Source organism: Pan troglodytes, chromosome 19 (genome assembly GCF_028858775.2).
Source record: "Pan troglodytes isolate AG18354 chromosome 19, NHGRI_mPanTro3-v2.0_pri, whole genome shotgun sequence".
Lineage (NCBI taxonomy): Eukaryota > Metazoa > Chordata > Mammalia > Primates > Hominidae > Pan > Pan troglodytes.
In genome coordinates this window covers 67,877,681-67,889,871 of record NC_072417.2, presented here as the reverse complement: position 1 = coordinate 67,889,871, position 12,191 = coordinate 67,877,681, and the positions used below count along the sequence as shown (strand labels likewise).

At 39.1% G+C, this 12,191-nt stretch overlaps 1 pseudogene; it reads left to right on the top strand.

The window, feature by feature from the left end:
* The first annotated feature begins 3,154 nt into the window (after positions 1 to 3,154).
* On the top strand, positions 3,155 to 4,275 carry LOC100608747 (ADP-ribosylation factor-like protein 2-binding protein; annotated as a pseudogene).
* The last annotated feature ends 7,916 nt before the right edge of the window (positions 4,276 to 12,191 follow it).

Genomic DNA, 12,191 nt, shown 5'->3' with positions numbered 1-12,191 from the left:
GTACTGAGGGACAACCGTAAATGTTCCGAAACTCCTTGTTTCATTCAACAGTGTTTTTGAGACCGATCCACGTGGACACATGTGGGTCTAGTAATTCATATTAACTATTAAATTACTAGTAATTCATTTTATCACATGACTTTACCAGAAAATCACTTATCCCTTATGGATCCACATTTAGATTATTTCCAACTTTTTGTGATTTATTTCCCAAAATGGTTAATAGTTTGACAAAATATAAATCCATGTAGCTGCAAGATAAATACCGCCAGTTTCTGTAACATGCAGTATAAACAGGAAGAAATCACTGTTAAGAGAGAATTCTATGAGAAGTGGTCTTGCCCATGAGGAGCCCTGGAATCATGACTGTAATGACATTGATGTGATATAAGTTCATTCTGTTGCCATGATTCTCAGATTTCTTTTCTTTTATTTATTTATTTTTGAGACTCAGTCTTGCTCTTGTCACCCAGGCTGGAGTGCAGTGGCATGATCTCAGCTCACTGCAACCTTCACCTCCTGGCTTCAGGTGATTCTCCTGCCTCAGCCTCCCGAGTATCTGGGATCACAGGCTCCTGCCACCACACCCAGCTAATTTTTGCAGCTAATTTTTGTATTTTTTTTAAGCAGAGATGAGGTTTCACCATATTGGCCTGGCCAGCCTCAAATTCCTGACCTCAAGTGATCCGCCTACCTTGGCCTCCCAAAGTGCTGGGATTACAGGTATGAGCCACCACGCTGGGCCTCTTGGGTTATTTTTTTTTATCAGGATCACCCAATCCATGTCTTTTAACAAACCATGTAGTGTGTCTTTGGTTTATATTTTAGGAAACATTATCCTATAATATGGGGCTGAGATTAAGAGCATACATTTGCATAGAGTGCCTTCTATCATGTTGCTCCTTAGGAACCTTTGATGATTAGAGGCTATTTACTAAGAAATCTTTTTCCTTGGAGACATGAGAAATATGGACATGTTTAGAGCCTTTACTATATACCAGTTCAACATTAGGCACTTTTAGACACATAATTCATTTAATCCTCAATGATCCTTGAAGGTTCATTTTATAGATAAAAACTCTAAGATTCACTCATGTGTGAAAATGACCCAAGGTTGTATAGCTACTGAGCAATGATCTGAAACTTGAACCTAGCTCTATGTGATTCTAAAATCCTATCTTCTCTATTCTACATGATCACATATTCTCATGGGGTGGTAGAACAAGCAATATCATTACTAGACACAGAGTCACTGAATCAGCAGAAATTTATTGGCACCTCCACCATGCTGTTAGTTTGGTCAATTACCGTAAGAGTTTAAAAAGAAATACTCCCTTCTTTTGAGGAGCTCATAAGCTACTGGGGAAGAAAAGATAAAGATGACAGGAACAGTAGATAGCACTGTGAACTGAATTTGTGCATATTGGGAGGGAGCAGCATGAGTGGGAGAAGGAAAGCTATCCTGGAGGTGAGAATTGGGCCACTCTGAGAGCATGGATGGCATTTTCCCAGGCAGGCAGGAAGCAGCAAAGATTTTGGACAGATAAACTTATGTGAGCAAAATCTTGGCACTTGACACTACAAATGGCCTATATCGACTGTTGTTGAGGATGTGTGTAAAACCCAACAGATAAGAGGGAGCTTCGACATGTAACTCCAACCTATGATCTCCTTTCACTTTTCATAACTCTTGTCTCAGTTCTTCTCAAATTACAGTATAGTAGATGGAGTTCACCAGGACACACAAGAGGCACAGAACACCAATGTCTTGAGAAAATCAGAAAGAGCTCTCTAAGCAGAGCAAGCCAAAAGTTCCTGGTGACCAAAGGAGGGACAAAAAAAACCCAGACAAGTTGAATACTTATGTTTGATGGTTGTTTAATGATAAAAACAAAACAAAACCCTATGATAATGTCATTTGCTCTGAAGAGGCAGATGGAAGCTAGAACTATGTATTATAACAAGGTTTGTTGACCAGCCTGAGAGCCAGCTGACTCTAAGCAAGTATGAGTTTAAAATGGATAGCCAGTTTCTTTCTCTTTCTTTCTCCTTTAAGAAATAATATTAAACCAATGCCCAGGAAGTAGCTAAGTCTCCAGGGACTACAGCTGCTGTTTAGCACTCTCATGCCTGAGACATCAGTTCTATGTGACTGTTGAATTCACCGCCTCCCATCCCATCCCTACCTGACTTTCCTTCCCAGTGCATTGGGAAATTAGGTTTTGGAGCATTGGAGTCAAACTGATCTACTTAGAGTCTTGCTTTCCTCCATTACTTGATGGAGATGTAAGATAACCTTTCTGAGCAACATGTCCTTATCTGTAACCTAAAGATAATCCTGCTCCTAGAGTTGTTGTCAGAGTAGTGTGTTGTGAAGCACCACATGCTGTTATTCTCAGAAAACAAAAGTTAAGGGATTTTTAGCATTCACTGAAAAAACTTCTAAAAGATGTGCTTCAGGAAAAATAAAGTTGAACTCACAAAGAGTGAGATTTGAAGGTAAGTACTCATCAAAGAAATTTGCAAAGATGTAAATACCTTTAAATAATCTCTGGCGGGCCGGGCACCGTGGCTCCCACCTGTAATCCCAGTACTTTGGGAGGCCAAGGCGAGTGGATCACCTGGGGTCAGGAGTTCAAGACCAGCTTGGTCAACACGGTGAAATCCCGTCTCTACTAAAAAATACAAAAATTAGCTGGGTGTGGTGGTGCAAGCCTGTTAATCCCAGCTACTCTGGCAGATGGGGCAGGAGAATCGCTTGAATCTCGGAGGTGGAGGTTGTGGTGAGCCGAGATTGCGCCACTGCACTCCAGCCTGGGCGACAGACGGAGACTTCGTCTCAAAATAATAATAATAATAATAATAATAATCATCATCATCATCATCATCATCTCTGGTGGTGCGTGCGGAGCAGCCTGGTGGGATGAAGAGGCCCAGCTGGTGCGCTGCGTGACCACAGCTGGAGAGTGAGGCCAAGCTAGACATGCAGGTGCTCACCTGGCCAGGCAGTGAGCGGGGGGGGCAGCCTGGGCCACGAGGCTTGCTCCCAGCTGGCCGACCGCCGTGCCCTCTGTAAGAGTTGGACCCCTGGCAGGGCAGGAGCCCAATTAGCCCGCCTGACCACTAGGGGGCGGTGATGGCAGCAGAGGCGGCCATGGGTACTTTAGAAGAAGAGAGCTTCAATCTGTCCTTCTCCGCCTCTGATGCAGAATTTGATGCTGTGGTTGCATAATTAGAAGACATTGTCATGGATGAAAAGTTCTACTTTTTACAGAGAAATTTCATAGACAAGTACTACCTGGAGTTTTGAGGACACAGAAGAGAATAAACTACATGCCAATTTTTAATAAATATATTTTTTTGGCAGAAAAAATATATTGAAGAATAACCTCTGTAGCAGATTCCTGGATTCAACATAGCAGTTTTCACAACTATGTTACGGCATCATAAAGATGAAGTGGCTGGTGACATATGCGACATGCTGCTCACCTTTACCAATGTTTTGGCTTTTAGATAAACGTTTTTGGACTATAGAGCAGAAAAAGAAGGCTGGGGACCGGACTTAAGCAGTGGTCCAGTGGTGACTTTGTTGTGCAAATCATCTATACCAGCTTTCCAGAAAAATCTGCAACACTAGGTCCTACCTCCAGCCAATAAATGGGATCATTCTGGATGCCACCAACCCAATAAGCCAACAGAGTCTGCTCATGATGATGACAGAAGAATATGTCTTGGAAAGACTGTGTTCTGGAATTCCTCATTCGTACTAAGTATCAGTAGGTCAAAACCAAAATGACCTAACCCTCCTGGACCTATTTCTCCTGAAACGCCTTATTGTATTAATTAACCTTAGTAATCCTCCCCACTTAGTAACCCTGGTACTCCTCCCCTCCTCAAGTAGACACCTCTCTTAGGTGTTTTTGAGTTTGACTCCTCTGGAGCAGGCCATGTCAATCATTCCACCTGGGAGACCCCTTCCTCCAGTATACATGTTGGTGTGTAACAGTGTGGAATAATCCACCATCAACACCTTCTGTCCCAGCAGGCTTTACATGAATCTTTTTGTGCACTCACACCTCTTATTTACATGAGTCAGAGTTTCAGTCCTTCAACTTCGGTGTGGTTTCTGATATTTATCTAGGGTGTTATTCAAGCCAGCTGCCCATCTTGAGATTTCAGAATCTCCTATGACCACAGCTTGTATTGGCCATAGGAATCAATGGAAAGAGATGTCCTTTACATAAAAGCTACATGCAAAAAACAACTCCTCGTTTTAACATTTGTAGTCCTTGTGTCACTGTCTTCTGCTAATCCCATTGTCTCTAGAAGTGTCTTTTAAGTTTTAGTTTTTTAAAAAATTTTATAGATGAATACTCAGGCTAACCTAGTAGGTATGATCTTGGAACTTCCATGATTACCCACTTAAAGATCGAAGTATTATATGCTGTGTGCTTTTTAGTCAGTGCTGTGAAGGCAAAAATACTTTCGACGTTGGCATTCATTCTTATTTTACTGGGTACCTATGAATGTATGCTGTTTGCTAGAAATAGACTAAAAGATATCTTGCTCTTATAACATGTTGGTGTATTTGCATGTTTGCTGAAAATCCTTTCTGTATAAACCAGTTTGCTAGGTCTCTGGGTTAGGTAGGGACTCTGCAGTTTTCTCCTGCCCTACGTCTCTCCTACTGGGATGGTGTTCCACTGGTCCAGCTGAGCATGAGTAGGAGGTAATAAACAGCTTTACTGGTCATTTGTCTGCTTTGGTTTACTGCAATATGTGGTAAACTACTTATCAGGAAACATGTATACAATCTCTAGAAAGAAGAAAAAACATAGTAGTTCAATTCCCAATGGGTACCTTTGAAATTTTTAATAGTAAAAATAAGAATCTGTACTGAAAATAAATAGATCATCTGTAATGGAGGTAGGAGGTGATATGAACAAGACGGAAGTAAAATACCACAAAAAAGAACCCCGTTTAAGTGGGGAGGTGTATGATTAAATTTCAAATATTTCCTAGTTTTTTTATTGTTCAGAAAGTGTATATAAATGTGATTAACTTTTGACTTTTAGTAAGCAAATAAGTAAAATTTTAAGTTACTTCTGGATGAATATATATATATATATTTTTTTTTTTTTTTTTAAGACAGGGTATTGCTTTGTTACCCAGGCTGGAGTGCAGTGGTGTGAACACAGCTCACTGCAGCCTTGACATCCCAGGCTCAGGCCCCCAAGTAGCTTGGACTACGGGGGTGCACACCACCATTCCTGGCTAATTTTTGTATTTTCTGTAGAGACAAGGTTTTGCTATGTTGCCCAGGCTGGTCTTGAGCTCCTGGGATCAAGCAATCTGCCCACCTTGGCATCCCAAAGTGCTGGGATTACAGGAGTGAGCCACTATGCCCGGCCCAGAATGTTTGTATTTTTAACCAGTGGAGAAAATAAAAGAATAAAGGGAACTTGATCAACAAAATAGAAGTTAGAAAGGGGGAGACAAGGAAAAAAATAGAAAAATAATTAAAAAATCAGAATACTGTAAATAGAAAGTACAAAATAACATGACAGACATGTCGAAATGTACAAATAATTACAATGAATGTATGAACTGAATTTACTAACTGGAACAGATATTATTATTACAAAATGTAGATGTAAGTTGTTTATAAGGGAACCACTTAAACTTCAGGATTCAAAGAGGTTGACAGTAAAAGAATGGGAAAAGCTGTAGCTGGAAATTACCAACAGATATAAGGCTGGGGTAGCTATATTAATATTAAAAAATAAACTTTAGGTCAGGAAACATTATTAGAAATAATAATGAAAAGAGGAAAATTCTCTAGGAGGATGTAGCAGTTATAAACTTGTTTGCAATTAATAACCTCAAAATATGTAAAGCCAAAATCAACAGAATTTCAGGGGAAAAGTAATAAATAATGAACATAGCACAAGATTTTAACAAATGTCTCTCAGTAATTGATGCATTAAGAGAAACAAAAAATCTAAAGAAGATTAGCAAAATTTAAAAATTTAATATAATGGAAAAATGTAATTATATTCAACAATTAGGGGATTTATATTCTTTTAAATAATTCACGTAGCATTTACAAAAGTATACTAGGCCAGACAGCATAACTTGTCAGCTTTTTGTTTCTAGAGATTGGAATTTTATGTAAGTAGAATCATACAGTGTATACTCTTCTATTTTGGCCTAGCTTCTCTCAGTATAATTATTCTGAGGTTCATCCATGTTGATGTATGTATCAATAGTTCATTCACTTTTATTGCTGAGTAGAATGCTTTATTTATTCATTCAACAGTTAATAGACATTTGAGTTTTTCTAGTTTTTGCCTATTACAAATCAAACTACTACGAACATTCGTGTACAAATGTTTACATGGACTTATGCTTGCTTTCATTTTCATTGGAGTGATAGGGCTGTTATATATTAGAGATGTGTTTAAGATTTTTAAAAATTGCCAAATTTTTAATAAACATTTTACATTCCCACCAATGGTGTATGATATTCCTTGGTGCTCTATATTCTCACCAAAAGTTGGTGTGCGTTTTAATTGTAGTAGTTCTAGTCGTGCTATCTCATTATGGTTTGACATTGCACTTCCCTGGTGACTAATGACGTTGAGCATCTTGTCAAATTCTTATTTATCATTTCTAGGTCTTTTTTTTTGTACAGTGTTCAAATCTTTACTCATTTTTTTTTGGTGTTGTCTTATCCTTTTTGAGTGGCAAGAGTTCATTATATAGTCTGGATACAAGTTCATTATTTAATGTCAGTCCATTTGCACTGTAAAAACAAAATGTGAGACTGGGTAATTTATTAAGAACAGAAATGTATGTCTTCACAGTACTGGAGGCTGGGAAGTATAAGATCAAGGCATTGGCAGGTTTGGTGTCTGGTGGCCTGTTTCTCATAGATGGCTCTGTGTAGGTATTCTCACGTGATGGAAGGTTAAGGGCAAAAAGGGGTGAATGCTATGTCCTCACATGGCAGAAGAGCAAAAAGGGGATTAAGTTTCATATCTGAGCTGGGTGCTGTGGCATGTGCCTGTAGTCTTAGCTACTTAGAAGGCTGAGGCAGTTCAAGGCTGTAGTGTGTGATGACGCTGCACGTATCAATAGCCACTGCACTCCTGCCTGGGCAGCATAGCAAGATCCAATCCCTAAAAAGAATGGTTTGAACATGAATTTTGGAGGGAAAGAATTCAAACCATAGCATTGGATAAATGTTTTGCAAATATTTTTTCTCAGGTGGTGGGTTATATTTTTATTTTTATAGCAATGCCTTTTGAAGAGAAGAAGTTTTTAATTTGAGTGAAGTCAATTTAAAAAATTTTTTTCTTTTGTGCTTTTTGTGTTCTTTAAGATATATTTTCCAAACTCAAAAAGAAATTGTCCTTTGAAGAGAAGGTGAAGCAAGTTGGGCAAAGAGAAGCCTTCACTGAATGCCCTCCTTGCAGGAATGCCAAACCGCAAAACTATCCATGCAAAAACGAACCTTCATAGGAACCAGAAGTCAAGTGAGTGATCAGAGTACCTGGTTTTAACTTCATACCACTGAAAGAGGAACTGAAGAGGGTAAGAAAGATTGTCTTGAATTCCTGATTCAAGGGGAATCAAAAGGCCACGCTTCCCCACTTCCCCAGCAGCAACTGTGTGGCATAGAAAGAGAATCTATGCACTTGGAAATGGGAGAGTGCAGTGATTGTGGGACTTTGCGTTGGAACTCAGTGCTACCCTGTCACAGTAGAAAGCAGTACAAGGGAGAACTCAGCCAGTGCCCATGGAGGGAGCATTTAGACCAGCCCTGGCCACTGGAAAATTGCCTATCCCAGCAATCAGAAACTGAGTTCCAGTGAGCCCCACTATAGCAGGCTAAGGTGCTCTGTTGTCCTAAACAAAACTGAAAGGCAGTCTAGGCCACAAGGATTACAATTCCTGGGCTAGTCCTGGTGCTGTGCTGGGCTTGAAGCCAGTGGACTTGAGGGGCATGCAACGTAGTGAGACACCAGCTTGGAGTGGCCATGGAACTGCTTGTGTCACACCTTCCCCCACCCCAGATTGCACAGCTCACAGCTCTGGGAGAGACTCCTTACATCCATGTGAGGAGAGGAGAGGGAAGATTAAAGCAGACTTTGTTTTGCAACTCAGTTACCGACTCAGCCGCAGCAGGATTATATAACAGGCAGAATCATGAGGCTTCCATTCCAGACCCTAGCTCCTAGATAACATTTCTAGATACACCCTGGGCCAGAAAGGAACCTGCTGCCTTGAAGGGAAGGAGCCACTCCTGGCAGGATTTATCACTTCCTGACTCAAGAGCCCTAGGGCCCTGAATAATCAGCAGTGGTAGCCAAGCAGTACTTGCTGTGGTCCTTGGGTGGAGACATAGAGTTGTGCTGGCTTCAGGTATGACCCAGTATATTCTCAGCTGTCATGGCTGTGGGGAGAGACTCCTTCTGCATGATAAAAGGAGAGGGAAGATTAAAGGTGACTTTGTTTTGCAGCTTAGGTATCACCCCAGCCACAGTGGGTTAGAGCACAGGCTTTTTGGGTTTCTGATTTGAGGCCTTGGCTGTTAGGCGGCATTACTGGACCTTCCCTGGGCCAGGGGGTGCCACTGCCGTGAAGGGAGAGTCCAGGTCTGGCAGCATTCACCAAAAGCTGAGTAAAGAGCCTTTGGTTCAAACAGAAATTTTAGAGCTGGAAAATGCAATTGACATACCGTGAAATGCATCCGAGTCTCTTAAAAGCAGAACTGATCAGGCAGAAGAAAGAATGAGTAAGCTTGAAGACAGGTTATTTGATAATACATAGTCAGAGGAGACAAAAGAGAAAAGAATAAAGAAGAGTGCAGCACACCTACAAGATCTAGAAGGGCACAATCAATATACAAAAATCAGTAGCATTTCTATATGCCAACAGGAAATAAACAGTAAAAGAAATGTTAAAATGTCCCTACTACCCAAAACAATCTACAGATTCAGTGCAACCTCTATCAAAATACCAATGACATTCTTCACAGAAATAGAAAAAAAAATCCTAAAATTTACATGGAAACACAAAAGACCTGTAATAGCCAAAGCTATTCTGACCAAAAGAACAAACCTGGATGAATCACATTATCTGACTTCAAATTACACTGCAAAGCTATAGTAACCAAAACAGCATTATACTAAGAAAGAAAACAGACACATATACCAATAGAACAGAATAGGGAAAAAAGAAACAAATCTATACATCTACAGTGAGCTCATTTTCAACAAAGGAGCCAAGAACATACGTTGGGAGAAAAGACAGTCTCTTTATTAAATGGTGCCGAGAAAATCAGATATCGCTATGCAGAAGAATGAAACTAGATCCCTATTTCTCACCATATCCAAATTTCAAATCAAAATGGATTAAATACTTAAATCTAAGACCTAAAACTTTAAAACTACAACATTGAGGAAACTCTCTGGAATGTTGAACTGGGCAAAGATTTCTTGAGTAATACCTCATAAGCAGAGCCACCAAAGCAAAAATGGACAAATGGGATCACATCAAGATGAGAAGCTTCTGCACAGCAAAGGAAACAATCAATAAAATGAAGAGACAACCCACAGAATGGGAGAAACTATTTCCAAACTACCCATCTGACAAGGGATTAGAACCAGAATATATAAGGTGCTCAAACAATTCTATAAGAAAAAAATCTAATAATCTGATTAAAAGTAGGCAAAAGATTTGAATAGACATTTCTCAAAAGTAGATATACAAATAGAAAACAGGTATATGAAAAGGTGCTCAACATCACTGATCATCAGAGAAATACAAATCAAAACCACAATGAGATATCACCTCACCCTAGTTAAAATATCTTTTATCTAAAAGAGAGATATTAATGAATGCTGGTGAGGATGTGGAGAAAAGGAAATCCTCATACACTGCTGGTTAGTATAACCACTGCAGAGAGCAGTTTGGAGGTTCCTCAAAGATGAAAAATAGAGTTATCATACAACCCAGCAATCCCACTGCTAGGTATATATTTAAAAAAAATGAAACTAGAATATCCAAGAGATATCTGCACTCCTGTGTTTATTGCAGCACTATTCACAATAGCCAAGATTTGGATGCAACCTAAGTGTCCATCGACAGAAGAATGGATTAAAAAATATGGTACATATACACAATGGAGTACTAGTCAACCATATAAAAGAATGAAACCCTGTCATTTGCAGCAACATGGATAAAACTGGAGGTCATTATGTTAAGTGAAATCAGCCAGACACAGAAAGACAAACTTTGCATGTTCTTGCTTATTTGTGGGAGCTAAAAATTAAAACAAACTAACGGAGATAGAGAATGAATGATAGTTACCAGAGGCTGGGAACTAGAGCAGGTAGGGGGCGGAAATGGAGATGGCTAATGGCTTCAAAAATATAGATAGATAGAATGAATATGATCTAATAATTGATAGCACAATAGTGTGACTACAGTCAATAATAATTTATTGTGCATTTAAAAATAACTAAGAGAGTATAATTAGATTGTTTGTAACTTAAATAAAGGAGAAATGTTTGAGGTGATGGGCAACCCACTTATCCTGATGTGATTATTATGCATTGCATGCCTATATCAAAATATTTCATGTACTCCATAAATACATTCACCTATTATACACCTACACAAATTAAAAAATAAAAATTAAAAAAAATGTACTTTGGGAGGCTGAAGCAGTAAGATTGCTTAAGCATAGGAGTTTGAGTCCAGCCTGGGCAACACGACATAACTCCATCTCTACAAAAAGTTAAAAAATTAGCCAGGCACGGTGGTGCGTGCCTTTAGTCCTTGCTACTTGGGAGGTTGAGGTGGGAAGATCCCTTGAACCTGAGTTCAAGGCTGCAATGAGCTATAATCATGCCACTGTACTCCAGGCTGGGCAAAAGAGCAAGGCCCTGTATCTAAAAAAAAATTGTATTATTTTCTTTTTAAATCTTTTGTAGAATTCACCAGCGAAAACACCTGAGCCCTAATTTGTTTTGTGGAAATATTTCTAAAATACAAATCCAATATCTTTAATGGGTATTACAGCTGTACAGATTATCTAATTATTCTAGAGTGAATTATAGTTATGTATTTCAAGGAATCTTTCCATTTTATTGGATATCTCAAATTTGTAGGTATAGTATTTATAATATTCCCTTATATTATATTTTATTATTTGTGGGATCTGTAGTTATGTCTCCTCTCTCTTTTAGGTTATGTCTTTTCTTTTTATACTGATGGATCTGGCTAGAGATTTATCACTTTCATTTGTCTATCCAAAGGACCAACTCTTGGTGTTTTTATTGATTTTCACTATTGCTTTTATGTTTTCTATTTCATTGATGTGTACTCTGATGTTATTCCTTTCTTCCACTCATTTTAGTTATAATTTGGTCTTTTTTGTTGTTGTTGTTTAAAGTCATGTTGGGAACAGGCCCCCAAATCTGGCCATAAACTGGCCCTCAAACTCGCCATAAACAAAATCTCTGCAGAACTGTGACATGTTCTTCATGGCCATGACGCCCGTGCTGGAAGGTTGTCAGTTTACTGGAATGTGGGCAAGGAACACCTTGCCCACCCAGGGCAGAAAACCGTTTAAAGGCTTTCCTGAACTACAAACAATAGCATGAGTGATCTGTGCCTTAAGGACATGTTCCTGCTGCAGATAACTAGCCAAAGCCCATCCCTTTATTTCGGCCCATCCCTTTGTTTCCTGTAAGGAATATTTTAGTTAATCTATAATCTACAGAAATAATGTTTATCACTAGATTTCTGTCAATAAATATGTGGGTAAATCTCTAACTGAGGCTCTCAACTCTGAAGGCTGTCAGACCCCTCATTTCCCACTCCACACTCTATATTTCTGTGTGTGCGTCTTTAATTCCTCTAGCACTGCTGGGCTAGGGTCTCCACAACTGAGCTGTTCTCTGATTGGAGACCTTCTTCTTTTCTAATGTAAGTTTTAAGTGCCATGAATTTCCCTCTAGATGCTGTGTTTGCTGCATCCTGCTAATTTTGATATTTTATTTTTACTTAGTTCAAAATACTTTGTAATTCATATTTTGATTTCTACTTTCTACTTATTCTGGAATGCAACTAAGTTATATAGAAACTATTTTATCCTTTCTAAGCTTGCTTTGAAACTT